Below are 18,081 nucleotides of genomic sequence, written 5' to 3'. Positions count from 1 at the left end.
ACCTATCTCACACTGATTATGATAAACAGCACGCATTCGCATTTCGATCTATCGGCCTGTCAATGTATCCTCAAGCAATGGAAAAGTGCTGAATACTACCTGACCCTAGCCCTACCTGTACAAGTAGAATACGCTCTACCTAACACTGACCCTAACCCTACCTGACCCTAACCCTACCTGACCCTAACCCTAACCCTAACCCTACCAGACCCTAACCCTACCTGACCCTAACCCTACCTGACTCTCACCCTACCTGACCCTAACCCTACCTGACCCTAACCCTACCTGACCCTAACCCTACCTGACCCTAACCCTACCTGACCCTAACCCTACCTGACCCTATCCCTACTTGACTCTAACCCTACCAGACCCTAACCCTACCTGACCCTAACCCTACCAGACCCTAACCCTAACCATACCAGACCCTGACCCTTACCCTACCTGACCCTAACCCTACCTGACCCTAACCCTACCAGATCCTAACCCTACCTGACCCTAACCCTACCTGACTCTAACCCTACCTGACTAACCCAAACCCTACCAGACCCTAACCCTACCTGACTCTAACCCTACCAGACCTTAACCCTACCTGACCCTAACCCTACCTGACCCTAACCCTACCTGACCCTAACCCTACCAGACCCTAACCCTACCAGACCCTAACCCTACCAGACCCTAACCCTACCTGACTCTCACCCTACCTGACCCTGACCGTAACCCAAACCCTACCTGACTCTAACCCTACCTGACCCTAACCCTACCTGACCCTAACGCTACCTAACCCTACCTGAACCTAACCCTACCAGACCCTAACCTTAACCCTACCAGACCCTAACCCTACCAGACCCTAACCCTACCTGACTCTAACCCTACCAGACCCTAACCCGACCTGACCCTAACCCTACCTGACTCTGACCCTACCTAACCCGAACCCTACCTGACTCTAACCCTACCTGACCCTAACCCTACCTGACCCTACCCCTACCTAACCCTACCCCTACCTGACCCTAACCCTACCTGACCCTAACCCTACCTGACCATAACCCTACCTGATCCTAAACCTAGCCCTACCTGACCATAACCCTACCTGTACAGTAGAATCAGGTCAAATTAGTTTAATAACGTTTCATGTACAGTGGGGAAAAAAAGTATTTAGTCAGCCACCAATTGTGCAAGTTCTCCCACTTAAAAAGATGAGAGAGGCCTGTAATTTTCATCATAGGTACACGTCAACAATGACAGACAAAATGAGGGAAACAAATCCAGAAAATCACATTGTAGGATTTTTAATGAATTTATTTGCAAATTATGGTGGAAAATAAGTATTTGGTCAATAACAAAAGTTTCTCAATACTTTGTTATATACCCTTTGTTGGCAATGACACAGGTCAAACGTTTTCTGTAAGTCTTCACAAGTTTTTCACACACTGTTGCTGGTATTTTGGCCCATTCCTCCATGCAGATCTCCTCTAGAGCAGTGATGTTTTGGGGCTGTCGCTGGGCAACACAGACTTTCAACTCCCTCCAAAGATTTTCAATGGGGTTGAGATCTGGAGACTGGCTAGGCCACTCCAGGACCTTGAAATGCTTCTTACGAAGCCACTCCTTCGTTGCCCGGGCGGTGTGTTTGGGATCATTGTCATGCTGAAAGACACAGCCACGTTTCATCTTCAATGCCCTTGCTGATGGAAGGAGGTTTTCACTCAAAATCGCACGATACATGGCCCCATTCATTCTTTCCTTTACACGGATCGGTCGTCCTGGTCCCTTTGCAGAAAAACAGCCCCAAAGCATGATGTTTCCACCCCCATGCTTCACAGTAGGTATGGTGTTCTTTGGATGCAACTCAGCATTCTTTGTCCTCCAAACACGACGAGTTGAGTTTTTACCAAAAAGTTCTATTTTGGTTTCATCTGACCATATGGCATTCTCCCAATCCTCTTCTGGATCATCCAAATGCACTCTAGCAAACTTCAGACGGGCCTGGACATGTACTGGCTTAAGCAGGGGGACACATCTGGCACTGCAGGATTTGAGTCCCTGGCGGCGTAGTGTGTTACTGATGGTAGGCTTCGTTACTTTGGTCCCAGCTCTCTGCAGGTTATTCACTAGGTCCCCCCATGTGGTTCTGGGATTTTTGCTCACCGTTCTTGTGATCATTTTGACCCCACAGGGTGAGATCTTGCGTGGAGCCCCAGATCGAGGGAGATTATCAGTGGTCTTGTATGTCTTCCATTTCCTAATAATTGCTCCCACAGTTGATTTCTTCAAACCAAGCTGCTTACCTATTGCAGATTCAGTCTTCCCAGCCTGGTGCAGGTCTACAATTTTGTTTCTGGTGTCCTTTGACAGCTCTTTGGTCTTGGCCATAGTGGAGTTTGGAGTGTGACTGTTTGAGGTTGTGGACAGGTGTCTTTTATACTGATAACAAGTTCAAACAGGTGCCATTAATACAGGTAACGAGTGGAGGACAGAGGAGCCTCTTAAAGAAGAAGTTACAGGTCTGTGAGAGACAGAAATCTTGCTTGTTTGTAGGTGACCAAATACTTATTTTCCACCATAATTTGCAAATATATTCATTAAAAATCCTACAATGTGATTTTCTGGAAAATAAATTCTCAATTTGTCTGTCATAATTGACATGTACCTATGATGAAAATTACAGGCCTCTCTCATCTTTTTAAGTGGGAGAACTTGCACAATTGGTGGCTGACTAAATAATTTTCCCCCCCACTGTATACAGAATAGTAGAGACCAATATAAAGTATATTTGTTTCATTGTTCTCTATTATTCTGTATACATCTGTGGGGATCTATTTTCTTACAACTAGATGTGATGCCTAGCTTAGAAAGAATACATTAATGATTAAACATAATAGGTTTGTGCTGTACTGATATAGATTGTTTAACATAACAAGCTGTGATTAATGTGGGGAACTGTTAGGGGGTAGGCTGAGACAGACTTGTGACTCACATACACACACACTGCCTCTTTGTTAAACCGCTCAAGGACATGTGTTCTGCTACAGTGGAGAGGAACAGACTATGTCTGAGGTTGCTGACTCGAGACAAGTTGTGGAGATAACAACTAATGCCTGGCAACAGTGAAGCGCCAAGGGTCTGGGACCAGCCTGTGTGCCATCGATAGGCTGGGTAAGTTTAAACCACGCCCAGCCTCTATCCTGACAGGCCCAGCCGGGAGCGGGAACTATCTCTGTCAGAGTATTTAAAGAAGAACTTATAACAAAAGCTCAGTTCTCTGACTGCCCTGCATGGTTTTTCAGTGGGCCCGTATATACGAACATCATATTTACCATTCAAGTGTTTGCATTAATTAAAATACTAGTCTATTTTAGAAGCCGTGTATTGACCTCTTTTTGTTCCTATACCAGATTTGAATTGACGCAATTTAACAATTGGTGACCGCCGACGTGATCTGGTAGAGGGACTTCGCTGGGTATTGTCCGGCCGATTGGACATCGCTGTCGTTGGACGGTGTGTTTCACAAAGAGTCCAGACAACTAAAAACAGGTAAGCAGACACCTATTGTTATATAACTAAAGTTCTGCACATTGGCTTTATCCAAATTAATTTTGTGAAACACCTGTTTGATGTAAGTGAACTAAATTATGAATTATTATATTAACTACGAGGGTACGACTAGGTTCGAAGATACAGGGAATAATTGAATTAGTAATTGCTATCGGCAAGGTCCGTAACTACGAGGGTACGGCTAGGTTCGAAGAATTACACCGGCAAGGTCCGTAACTACGAGGGTACGGCTAGGTTCGGGAAATTTTTGATAAATACTAGCGACTGGCAAGGTCCGTAACTACGAGGGTACGGCTAGGTTCAGCAGAGTATTTTTTAGATAGGGAGGAGGATAGGAGGCGAGGTTGAATTTGACAATATAAAGGTAAAGATAATGAATAGTCAATATAACTAAATTGAAATGTATTGAACTGATATAATTAAACTGTAACGTTGGTGTTTGAAATAACATAATACTGGTTTTAAAGAATAAATTAAGTTGAAATTTGATATATTATTCAACTTAACGTTGGATGTTCAACACAACATGATATTGGCTTGATGTGATTAAGTTCCCAACTATAAATTGTTTATGTTTGACGCCACATTAATTTAACGTTTGATGTTTGACCCTACAAAATACTGGTTAAATAATTAGACTGAAATAATTTGGTTTATCGTTGAAATATAAATATGCACCGACTTTAACTAATTAGGTGGGAATAATTTGATTTAAATAAATAGACTAACGTACTTTAAATAACGGACGAATATTACGTTAAAACTTAAAACGGACAAAACCTGTTCGGAGTGGAAACAGGAGGGAGAACCGCGTAGGGGTACATTTAAAGAAGCAGTGAGAGAGAGAGCTAGAGAGAGTAGGAGCGGGCCAGTACCCACTGATAGCCTTACCTAATCTATTGGCGGGGAATGAAAGAGGCCCCAGCAACCTTAGAATGAGGTGAGAGCCAGTGCGTTTTTCATTTGGTGACGTCACTTGCTCTATGAACTGGAAGTATATACTTTGAAAGGATCGCGGAATGTGTGGGGTGACTGGCAATGTATGTAGAGGGTCCCTGGTTCGAACCCAGGTAGGGACAGTGGGTAAAACTTTCGCATTGGGGCTATAGACCTAGATTACTACGTGGATTGAGAAATGTGAAAGGTTGAATTAGATAGCTTAAGTAGAAGTATTCTAGAAAGGTCTATGAAAATATGTTACAAGGTCCCCGCACCTCCCCCGTTGTGTAGGAAGGAGCAAGGGGAGGGGTGAGAGATAGTTCAAATGATAGGAATATCATTAAATGTATGCTTATCAACGATAGCAAGTATTTGTTTTATTAATTAGGGCCTAATCAGAGAGAACAGTTAAAGAAATTGAATAGCGAACTGAAATGGCGATAGAGCTGTGAAAATTGAGTTGAGGACAAAGGAGAATAATTTATGGCTCTGGTTAGCGGAAAAAAAATAGAGACAGTCCAGCGAGTTAGATTGAGCTGTAAGATTTCAAGTAGAGGTCTAAATACTTGACTGGAAGGCAGTGCTTTGATACATTCTAATTGTTATTACTTTATTCAATAGGTTGCTTAACACCAGTGGTGTATGCAAATAGTTGGTGAATTCTAGAACGATAATTTATTTTCGTTACGGGGACCAGGGGGTGCAAGTAGCTTTAGCTATTATGCTGAGGGAATAGCACCAACCTATAGTGGGTTCTAGATTTGTTAAATAAACAAACTTATATTTTAAACTAAAGTAATGCAATAGGCTACAATTATAACATTGTCAGAAAAAGGCACAATTTAATGTGAAATAGTTATTACAATTATTATTAATAGTTATTACAGTTATTATCATTGATCCAGTAATGATAGAAGGGTAGTAGAGGAAAGGCAAGGGATTAAATCTCATTTAGGGAAAGAAGAAGAGTATGAAGATATATTAGGGAGAAAATACCATTAACTGAGGGATATAAAACGTTTAGCTGAAAAAGACAACAGGAATAATTTACCTTACACCCTAATATAGACATTAGACCACACCAGAAGTAGAGATGGCAGGATCACCAGTAGCAATCATGAAGAGAAGGTTCCCAGAAAATAGTGAAGATATTGGTAGTATCGCTAAAAAATGAGAAAAAGGACCAGAAAGATAGTAACTAAATGGCCAAAGGAGGGAACATTTGATGTAACCGTGATTGTATTGGCTAAAAAATGAAATATGACATTTACAGGGGGGACAGGAACAATAGAAGGGGAGACAGATTTTCCTAGGGGGTTGATCAAATAATTGATAATGGATAATTTGAGATGAGATCACATGTAGCAGATTTAGGGTAATCAATTAAATAATCATTGTATACTCGAGGAAGTTTGAGTGGTTTTATGGATTAGTTATGAGGAATTAGATTGATACAAACAATTATTGATGTGTTAGGACTGGGGATATCTGTATCATGTTTTGTGTGTACTACCATCTTTAGATTACTGATGGTAATTGAAGGTTAACAAAATGTATAACCAGGAGAAAGAGATTAGCTTATCTCATTGGAATGTTGCCCAGGGCTAGGGGGAGCAGTAGTGAAGTTAGGCAGTATTTAAAAATAAGGGATGGCAATTGGATGATAAATTACCAATATTACCTAAGTGATTGTTTAGGTAGGTGGTAATATTGACACATGAGCAAAACATGTGTCAAAAGGGGGATGGTAGGAGATGGTAGGATTAAATAATAATTATATACGAAGGAGAGGACAAAATACTTACAGTCTAGAAAGAGAATGCAGTCAGAAATAGAAATTGAGAGCTGAACACGTGTGAAGATAGTTTATTAACCACACCCGTATGTCAGAGGTTTTGTGCCCCACAGGTGAACTAAAGGAGAAGGTGACCCACTCTATCTAAGCAGGTGACTGGTGAGCATCCAGTCCCTAAAGAAGAAAAACTGGAAGCAGGCCTGTTGGGAAGGGCCCTATCAGGTTATATTGGTCACTGCCTTTGCCATTAGAATAGCAGAAAGAGCAACCTGGGTCCACGTTACCCACTGCAAAAAGGTAAGAACACATACAAGCACCACTGAACACATGCAGAGTTAGAGAGAAGAACTGGACCAATAGCGTCTGGGGATCACCTCTGTTAACGAAAATCTCCTACCCCGACCTTTCATCACTGTAGTGTGTTCTCAGGGTGTGAGTATGGGGTAGTACCAAGCAGAAAGACTGAGGACAGGAAAGGGTTGGCGGTTTTTGGGAATATGGATAACTTGAGTTGCATCATAGTCTCGGCAATGGTCTTGATATGTCAAGATCCACCACCAGTTGTGCTATGCCCTTACCATTGTTAAGAAGTAAAAGAGAAGAGAAGCGACCCGACATACTGACCGTCAAGGACGAGTGGCCTACAAAATGGGAGTCAGAGAAGGGCAGACTGTCAGATTCAAAATAAGGGTTAGGGACGTAGCCACGGGTGGGGTACATGTCAATAAGCAGTTTGGGATTATAAAATCCCATTATATTCGTGTTCGGCCCCCACGGCGGATTGTTCCTAGACTCAAGTGTTTAAATACACTTGGGGATGGGGATATGAGACCGGGCGGGACTGAACATCCAGATGGGGGGTAAAGAGAAACAAATACATCACCAATTATCAATTGGAGATAGTAGTAATGTGACGGACTTAAGTTCGGAAGCACAGGAGAGAATTTTGAACCTTACAGCCCCTGTAACCGATGTGTGGTGGGCGTGTGCCAGGAAAGGCAGTGTAAGGCAGAGAATTCCAAAAGGGTGGCTAGATACGTGCGTCCTGGTTCTACTGGTTCAACTAGTTAGAATTAGTCACCAGGAACCAAGGATTAAACAGATGTAGGAGGAGTTTTAACAAGAAGGAGAATAGCCCTATTTAGATGAATGCAATTGGGATACCAAGGGGGGTATCGGATGGATACCGAGCTATGAAAGAATTAGGGGAAGGGTTTACTACCACGTTCTTTTGGTGGGTGACAAACAAAATTGTGGATTGGATTAATTTTATCTATTACGACCAACAACGATTTATTGGCTGGACTAGGGATGCAACAGAAGGGATCTTTGAACAATTATCCGCCATCTCACTCTTATGACTTAGTAAAAAGAGGTTGGCTCTAGATCAGGCAGAAAGGGGTGGTGTCTATAGAATGGTAAGCCATTGTTGTACGTTTATCCCTAACAATACCAGTCCTGACGGGAGTATCTCTAAAGCCCTAGTTGGTTTAGATAAACTATCAGCTGAAATGAAGAGCATGGCTGGAATGGAGGGAAACGGACTGTTCTCCTGGTTGAATGATTGGTTTGGTAAGTACTCTGTTATGGTGGTTACTGGATTTCTGACCCTAGTATCAATTTCAATCAATTTTATTTTATATAGCCCTTCGTACATCAGCTAATATCTCGAAGTGCTGTACAGAAACCCAGCCTAAAACCCCAAACAGCTAGTAATGCAGGTGTAGAAGCACGGTGGCTAGGAAAAACTCCCTAGAAAGGCCAAAACCTAGGAAGAAACCTAGAGAGGAACCAGGCTATGAGGGGTGGCCAGTCCTCTTCTGGCTGTGCCGGGTGGAGATTATAACAGAACCATGCCAAGATGTTCAAAAATGTTCATAAGTGACAAGCATGGTCAAATAATAATCAGGAATAAATCTCAGTTGGCTTTTCATAGCCGATCATTAAGAGTTGAAAACAGCAGGTCTGGGACAGGTAGGGGTTCCATAACCGCAGGCAGAACAGTTGAAACTGGAATAGCAGCAAGGCCAGGCGGACTGGGGACAGCAAGGAGTCACCACGGCCGGTAGTCCCGACGTATGGTCCTAGGGCTCAGGTCTCTCAGTTGGCTTTTCATAGCCGATCATTAAGAGTTGAAAACAGCAGGTCTGGGACAGGTAGGGGTTTCGTAACCGCAGGCAGAACAGTTGAAACTGGAATAGCAGCAAGGCCAGGCGGACTGGGGACAGCAAGGTGTCAGCATGCCCGGTAGTCCTGACGTATGGTCCTAGGGCTCAGGTTCTCAGAGAGAAAGAGAGAACGAGAGAATTAGAGAGAGCATACTTAAATTCACACAGGACACTGGATAAGACAGGAGAAGTACTCCAGGTATAACCAACTAACCCCAGCCCCCCGACACATAAACTACTGCAGCATAAATACTGGAGGCTGAGACAAGAGCGGTCCGGAGACACTGTGGCCCCATCCGAAGAAACCCCCGGACAGGGCCAAACAGGAAGGATATAACCCCACCCACTCTGCCAAAGCACAGCCCCCGCACCACTAGAGGGATATCCTCAACCACCAACTTACAATCCTGAGACAAGGCCGAGTATAGCCCACAGAGGTCTCCACCACAGCACAAACCAAGGGGGGGCGCCAACCCAGACAGGAAGATCACGTCAGTAACTCAACCCACTCAAGTGACGCACCCCTCCTAGGGACGGCATGAAAGAGCACCAGCAAGCCAGTGACTCAGCCCCTGTAACAGGGTTAGAGGCAGAGAACCCCAGTGGAGAGAGGGGAACCGGCCTGGCAGAGACAGCAAGGGCTGTTCGTTGCTCCAGAGCCTTTCCGTTCACCTTCACACTCCTGGGCCAGACTACACTCAATCATATGACCTACTGAAGAGATAAGTCTTCAGTAAAGACTTAAAGGTTGAGACCGAGTCTGCGTCTCTCACATGGGTAGGCAGACTGTTCCATAAAAATGGAGATCTATAGGAGAAAGCCCTGCCTCCCGCTGTTTGCTTAGAAATTCTAGGGACAATTAGGAGGCCTGCGTCTTGTGACCGTAGCGTACGTATTGGTATGTACGGCAGGACCAACTCGGAAAGATAGGTAGGAGCAAGCCCATGTAACGCTTTATAGGTTAACAGTAAAACCTTGAAATCAGCCCTTGCCTTAACAGGAAGCCAGTGTAGGGAAGCTAGCACTGGAGTAATATGATCAAATTTCTTGGTTCTAGTCAGGATTCTAGCAGCTGTATTTAGCATTAACTGAAGTTTATTTAGTGCTTTATCCGGGTAGCCGGAAAGTAGAGCATTGCAGTAGTCTAACCTAGAAGTAACAAATGCATGGATTAATTTTTCTGCATCATTTTTGGACAGAAAATTTCTGATTTTTGCAATGTTACGTAGATGGAAAAAAGCTGTCCTTGAAACAGTCTTGATATGTTCGTCAAAAGAGAGATCAGGGTCAAGAGTAACGCCGAGGTCCTTCACAGTTTTATTTGAGACGACTTTACAACCATCAAGATGAATTGTCAGATTTAACAGAAGATCTCTTTGTTTCTTGGGACCTAGAACAAGCATCTCTGTTTTGTCCGAGTTTAAAAGTAGAAAGTTTTCAGCCATCCACTTCCTTATGTCTGAAACACAGGCTTCTAGCGAGGGCAATTTTGGGGGCTTCACCATGTTTCATTGAAATGTACAGCTGTGTGTCATCCGCATAGCAGTGAAAGTTAACATTATGTTTTCGAATAACATCCCCAAGAGGTAAAATATATAGTGAAAACAATAGTGGTCCTAAAACGGAACCTTGAGGAACACCGAAATGTACAGTTGATTTGTCGGAGGACAGACCATTCACAGAGACAAACTGATATCTTTCCGACAGGTAAGATCTAAACCAGGCCAGAACTTGTCCGTGTAGACCAATTTGGGTTTCCAGTCTCTCCAAAAGAATGTAGTGATCGATGGTGTCAAAGGCAGCACTAAGGTCTAGTAGCACGAGGACAGATGCAGAGCCTCGGTCTGACGCCATTAAAAGGTCATTTACCACCTTCACAAGTGCAGTCTCAGTGCTATGATGGGGTCTAAAACCAGACTGAAGCATTTCGTATACATTGTTTGTCTTCAGAAAGGCAGTAGTAGTTGTGTTTCTAATATTAATGTGCTGTGCTGCCTGTGTAATTCCTTGTTTGAGAAAGTCTGTTACAGATGTCGTGCATATGGCTGGTATGATGCCCCTCCTAGGGGCTCAAGAAGGGGATGCAGACACTGAGTCTAGCTTTCGGAAGAAACTGGGGTTGACAAAGGATGACCCTTGGTTTGCTATTGGTGAGGTGGTGGAGTGACACCCTAGAGGGTGTCTAAAGGGGGCCAAAATGTACTTCCCTGTTTATGTTTTATGCTTTATTAATCAAGTTAACCATTGTGAATGTTTGTCTTTCCTTATGTGAAGGTTTGAAGTTCCTGGGTGGCGGGTAGCCAACCTGGGTGGCTCTATCCTGACAGGCCCAGCCGGGATTGGGAACTATCTCTGTCAGAGTATTTAAAGAAGAACTTATAACAAAAGCTCAGTTCTCTGACTGCCCTGCGTGGTTTTTCAGTGGGCCCGTACAGTGGGGAGAACAAGTATTTGATACACTGCCGATTTTTCTTGTTTTGCATGTGTAGTCTTGTCTGGGACATTAGACAAAGGTCGTCTGAAAAGTCTACTCTTCTAGGAACTGAGGGGTCTCAGTCTAAATCTCCTAGGAACTGAGGGGTCTCAGTCTAAATCTTCTAGGAACTGAGGGGTCACAGTCTAAATCCTCTAGGAACTGAGGGGTCACAGTGTAAATCTTCTAGGAACTGAGGGGTCACAGCTAAATATTCAAGGAACTGAGGGGTCACAGTCTAAATCTTCTAGGAACTGAGGGGTCACAGTCTAAATCTTCTAGGAACTGAGGGGTCACAGTCTAAATCTTCTAGGAACTGAGGAGTCACAGTCTAAATCTTATAGGAACTGAGAGGTCACAATCTAAATCTTATAGGAACTGAGGGGTCACAGATGTGTCAAGTTGCGTCAATTCAAATCTGGTATAGGAACAAAAAGAGGTGAACACACGTCTTTTAAGATATACTAGTATTTTAATTAATGCAAACACTTGAATGGTAAATATGATGTTCGTATATACAGTGGGGAGAACAAGTATTTGATACACTGCCGATTTTGCAGGTTTTCCTACTTACAAAGCATGTAGAGGTCTAAAAAATCCAGAAAATCACATTGTATGATTTTTAAGTAATTAATTTGCATTTTATTGCATGACATAAGTATTTGATCACCTACCAACCAGTAAGAATTCCGGCTCTCACAGACCTGTTAGTTTTTCTTTAAGAAGCCTTCCTGTTCTCCACTCATTACTTGTATTAACTGCACCTGTTTGAACTCGTTACCTGTATAAAAGACACCTGTCCACACACTCAATCAAACAGACTCCAAGCTCTCCACAATGGCCAAGACCAGAGAGCTGTTTAAGGACATCAGGGATAAAATTGTAGACCTGCACAAGGCTGGGATGGGCTACAGGACAATAGGCAAGCATTTGAAACCCCACCTCTTTAAGGAATACCTGGGATAGGATAAAGTAATCCTTCTACCCCCCCCCCCCCAAAAAAAAAAAAAAACATTGTAAAGTGGTTATCCCACTGGCTATAAGGTGAATGCACCTATTTGTAAGTCGCTCTGGATAAGAGCGTCTGCTAAATGACGTAAATGTAAGCAGCTTGGTGAGAAGGCAACAACTGTTGGCGCAATTATTACAAAATGTTCAAGATGACGGTCAATCACCCTCGGTCTGGGGCTCCATGCAAAATCTCACCTCGTGGGGCATCAATGATCATGAGGATGGTGAGGGATCAGCCCAGAACTACAAGGCAGGACCTGGTCAATGACCTGAAGAGAGCTGGGACCACAGTCTCAAAGAAAACCATTAGTAACACACTACGCCGTCATGGATTAAAATCCTGCAGCGCACGCAAGGTCCCCCTGCTCAAGCCAGCGCATGTCCAGGCCTGTCTGAAGTTTGCCAATGACCATCTGGATAATCCAGAGGAGGAATGGAAGAAGGTCATGTGGTCTGATGAGACAAAAATAGAGCTTTTTGGTCTAAACTCCACTCGCCGTGTTTGGAGGAAGAAGAAGGATAAGTACAACCCCATGAACACCATCACAACCGTGAAGCATGGAGGTGGAAACATCATTCTTTGGGGATGCTTTTCTGCAAAGGGGACAGGACGACTGCACCGTATTGAGGGGAGGATGGATGGGGCCATGTATCGCGAGATCTTGGCCAACAACCTCCTTCCCTCAGTAAGAGCATTGAAGATGGGTCGTGGCTGGATCTTCCAGCATGACAATGACCCGAAACACACAGCCAGGGCAACTAAGGAGTGGCTCCGCAAGAAGCATCTCAAGGTCCTGGAGTGGCCTAGCCAGTCTCCAGACCTGAACCCAATAGAAAATCTTTGGAGGGAGCTGAAAGTCCATATTGCCCAGCGACAGCCCCGAAACCTGAAGGATCTGGAGAAGTTCTGTATGGAGGAGTGGGCCAAAATCCCTGCTGCAGTGTGTGCAAACCTGGTCAAGACCTACAGGAAACTTATGATCTCTGTAATTGCAAACAAAGGTTTCTGTACCAAATATTAAGTTCTGCTTTTCTGATGTATCAAATACTTATGTCATGCAATAAAATGCAAATTAATTACTTAAAAATCATACAATGTGATTTTCTGGATTTTTTAGACCTCTACATGCTTTGTAAGTAGGAAAACCTGCAAAATCGGCAGTGTATCAAATACTTGTTCTCCCCACTGTATATACGAACATCATATTTACCATTCAAGTGTTTGCATTAATTAAAATACTAGTATATCTTAAAAGACGTGTGTTCACCTCTTTTTGTTCCTATACCAGATTTGAATTGACGCAACTTGACACATCTGTGACCCCTCAGTTCCTATAAGATTTAGATTGTGACCTCTCAGTTCCTATAAGATTTAGACTGTGACTCCTCAGTTCCTAGAAGATTTAGACTGTGACCCCTCAGTTCCTAGAAGATTTAGACTGTGACCCCTCAGTTCCTAGAAGATTTAGACTGTGACCCCTCAGTTCCTTGAATATTTAGCTGTGACCCCTCAGTTCCTAGAAGATTTACACTGTGACCCCTCAGTTCCTAGAGGATTTAGACTGTGACCCCTCAGTTCCTAGAAGATTTAGACTGAGACCCCTCAGTTCCTAGGAGATTTAGACTGAGACCCCTCAGTTCCTAGAAGAGTAGACTTTTCAGACGACCTTTGTCTAATGTCCCAGACAAGACTACACATGCAAAACAAGACACTAAAATGGGCAGACTAGAGACAAGGCTGCAAAAACATTCAGGAGACCCAGGTTGAACCCTTGTCGGTAACACTAGTACAGTGAGAAGGTTGTGCAGGTGATGGTGTTAATCCATTGGCTCCCCAATCTAATGCAGAGGCTTTAGCTCAGAAGGCTAAGTAACACAGTAATGTGGTGGTCAGGAGTCCTGGGTTTGAACCCTGGATTGTCTCATCAGGGCAGGAAGAAATTAAAGTCAGGCAAGTGAGGAGTTGGTGAATTCTATGGTTCTTCTAGCTAATGCCTAGGTTTTAGCTCAGTGGGCTAAGACTGTTTTATGGTGCGCAGAAGACCTGGGTTCGAATCTTGATCGGTCGCACAGTCGGGTGGAAATCAGGATCAGGCAGGTGAGGTGTTAATCCGCTGGCGTTCCGAGCGAATGCCTTTAACTCATTGGGCTAAAACTGTTGCGTTACGTACGAGACCCGGGTCGGTCACACAAGAAATCAAGGTCAGGCTGGTGAGAAGGTGCTAATCCTGGCTCTGGTTGGGACGAGCATGGCAGGCACACAGCTTCTCCGCTGTCTGTGAACATTTTGCTGGTTTATCCATCAATAAGTGCGATGCTAGCTTCACCTGCAGCCCATCAAAAATTGATCAAGCCTATTGGAGGACTAATGCTATATAATAATAATAATATGCCATTTAGCAGACGCTTTTATCCAAAGCGACTTACAGTCATGCGTGCATACATTTTTGTGTATGGGTGATCCCGGGGATCGAACCCACTACCTTGGCGTTACAAGCGCCGTGCTCTACCAGCTGAGCTACAGAGGACCACGACTGAGGTCAAATCCTCTCTGTTAAAGCATTTAAGTTGGAAAGTCAACTGAAATCAACTCAATTATTTGGTTTGACATTTTTTAAAAACAATACACGGTTGCCCCTATCACTTCCATTGATTGTTAGCTAGCTAGCTGTAGCTAAAGTTAGCATATGGTTCTAGTGGCTTTTTAGAGAAAACTGGAAAATGACAGACTTAGATTTTTATATCAGGTAAGTCCATTTGAATTCAAACACCTTTTGACAGCATCCCTTTTGATTTAAACAATATTTTCCATACATGTTTTCCAATGGAAGAAGTAGTCAGAAAGTGACTTTTTGGACATGAATGCCAAAACATTCAGGAGTTAAAGGTGCTCAAAGTTGACTAATTTTCCATATCCCACCATACCATGAGACATCCATGTCTTCGTCACTGGAAAAGATAAACGGCTGAGTTGTATATCATATGAAAGCTTACAAACAGGGTTGTCAAACTGTTTTATAATTTCTTTAAATTATTAATATTATTATTTATTTTTTATTCTGTCATTTTTTAATCTTTAATGTCAATTATCTAAACACATGTACATTTCAGTTTTTTAAAATATATTAGCATACGTTGTATCTTAGACCCTACTTTACATAATCTGAGGTTTTTGTGTTGTGTCCACCATCGGTTGGAAACAGCATGCTTTAAGGTTAAAAAAATATTTTTTTTCAAGAAATTATCAAATAGTTTGACAACCTTGTTTGTAAGATTTAAAATTATAACAATCTCAACCGTTTATCTTTTCCATTCTATTGCTAATTGTCTACTATCTATGCTGACTGTTTTACTAAATGCTGTGCTGTAGCCATGTGTTTCTGCCCGCTGTGTTGTTGTGATATCTGTTCTCCTAGTGCTATAACTGTTCTGTATTGACTTCTGTGTTTGTCACATGTCCCTCTCCTTCTGTGTTGTCACATGTCCGTGTCCTTCTAAGTTGTCATGTCTGTCTTGTCCTGTGATTTCAATGTTTTTTTTTTGTTAATTGATTTATTGCACCGCACTTCCCAGTCTTCACTGGCCAGGCTGTCATTGTAAATAAGAATTTGTTTGTAGCCCTTTACAGGTAGATTTGAACTCTATATGGCCTATATTGTAACGCAGTGGCTGTATACATGTGCACTTCACATTTCCATATCATAAAACTCATGTAATATAACACCATGTCAACGTTTCTGGACACTATGTTTGATGTACAGTTACAAGATGACATGGCGTCATACCCTGGGTTTGTTCTGAACAGAATGAGAAAATGTTTGTTGTATTGTGACAAAGATTTGCTGTGGACCATGCATCTGAATGCACTCATGACTCCATTCTATGCGCAACAAAATGATGAACTGCTTCTCTGAATTGCCTTGTGAAAGCCTTAACACTGTAATATCATATTTTATAATTTATCTACTCATGTTGGCAATAGAACATTAAAAAAACACCTTATACTGTAGTTGAAGACTTCTTTGAGTCATAAAAGTGCATTGAAATTACTTAGGAACTGTGCACACTTTGGAGAGGTGTGTGGCCACTTGGAAAGACCAGTTAGACCTCTCACTCAAACCCTTGTCATTTTTTGCTTGCACCTACCCCAAATGTTCCAATAATATTCTTATCATGTTACTGAATGTATTCAGAGTATGTTCTGATTTCGTTATCAACAAATGCAGCGAAAAGTGCTGTAAATGTAAAAATAAATCACATAAAATCAACAGTGGATTCAGTCTTGTGTCAGGTGAACTGTTGTGTCCTCACCTTTTAGTCTAATAATAGTCCCATAATCTCCAAACTGTTCCCTTTTAATTGCTACCATGATTATGCATTTCCATATTTCCTCTGATGGAACATTTAGCCCTATCCATATAGGCCAATGCCCACGAGTGTAAGGGGTTTTAACTGACCTGGGTTAAATAAATAAAAATATACATTTAAAAAAACCATGGATTAAAGTTTCTCCTGGCCCATAGACTACTTTCAGGGTGAGGAACCATCTAACATCAAGTTGTAAAATCCAGAATTTCCCCTTTAAGATCAGGAATAGGGTTAGTGAACCACCATCTGGAACCATTCCACATCTGACAGCTGTTTATACACTGACTTTAAATAAAGAGGAACTTCCTGTTTAATATTTAAACCTCTGATAGGATCAATTGAAGTACAATCTGGCGGTAAACAATATTTCACCTTTTATGTAATACCTGTAAAAAAAAAAGTCACAAAAAAATCCCCCTTTCCCGGGAATAGAACTGAAATACCAATCACCTTGTGATATGTTATCAATGATTTATGGAATAAATTAGAACTCAAATTTGCCCCTCCCCCTAAACAAATATTAGTCAAGTTAAGTCATCTGCACTATCCCTACTCAGTTGGCATTCTGCCAGACAGCTCTAATGCTGCGTGACTGAAGGAATTCAGCATGACATCACCAGTCCAGGTATGCACGCCACGGTAGTACGCTCCTGAATCAAGTGCAGCCCGACCGGCCCGGGCCTCCCCTGAAACAAGACACTGGTTAGTGTAGTGGTGTTGACAAGCCGATGGTCGTATTACAGGCCGACTGTAGTGTAGAGGTGTAGGCCCTAGTGGAGGCTGAGGTGCCCCCCTGGGGTCATGGTAGGCTGATGGTAGGGGAATGGAAAGCATGGAGCATGACTATTGACTATGACTATTTGGTCAAATAGCCCTTACACAGCCTGGAGGTGTGTTGGGTCATTGTCCTGTTGAAAAACAAATGATAGTCCCACTGGGCGGCAGGTAGCTTAGTGGTTAAGAGCGTTGTGCCAGTAACCGAAAGGTCGCTGGTTCTAATCCCCGAGCCAATTAGGTGAAAAATCTGTCGATGTGCCCTTGAGCAAGGCACTTAACCCTAATTGCTCCTGTAAGTCGCTCTGGATAAGAGCGTCTGCTAAATGACTAAAATGTACAGTGGGGAAAAAAAGTATTTAGTCAGCCACCAATTGTGCAAGTTCTCCCACTTAAAAAGATGAGAGAGGCCTATAATTTTCATCATAGGTACACGTCAACTATGACAGACAAAATGAGAAAAAAAATCCTGAAAATCACCTTGTAGGATTTTTTATGAATTTATTTGCAAATTATGGTGGAAAATAAGTATTTGGTCAATAACAAAAGTTTCTCAATATTTTGTTATATACCCTTTGTTGGCAATGACACAGGTCAAACGTTTTCTGTAAGTCTTCACAAGGTTTCTCACACACTGTTGCTGGTATTTTGGCCCATTCCTCCATGCAGATCTCCTCTAGAGCAGTGATGTTTTGGGGCTGTCGCTGGGCAACACGGACTTTCAACTCCCTCCAAAGATTTTCTATGGGGTTGAGATCTGGAGACTGGCTAGGCCACTCCAGGACCTTGAAATGCTTCTTACGAAGCCACTCCTTCGTTGCCCGGGCGGTGTGTTTGGGATCATTGTCATGCTGAAAGACCCAGCCACGTTTCATCTTCAATGCCCTTGCTGATGGAAGGAGGTTTTCACTCAAAATCTCACGATACATGGCCCCATTCATTCTTTCCTTTACACAGATCAGTCGTCCTGGTCCCTTTGCAGAAAAACAGCCCCAAAGCAT

Source organism: Coregonus clupeaformis, chromosome 19 (assembly GCF_020615455.1).
Source record: "Coregonus clupeaformis isolate EN_2021a chromosome 19, ASM2061545v1, whole genome shotgun sequence".
NCBI lineage: Eukaryota > Metazoa > Chordata > Actinopteri > Salmoniformes > Salmonidae > Coregonus > Coregonus clupeaformis.
This window is presented reverse-complemented; position numbering follows the sequence as displayed.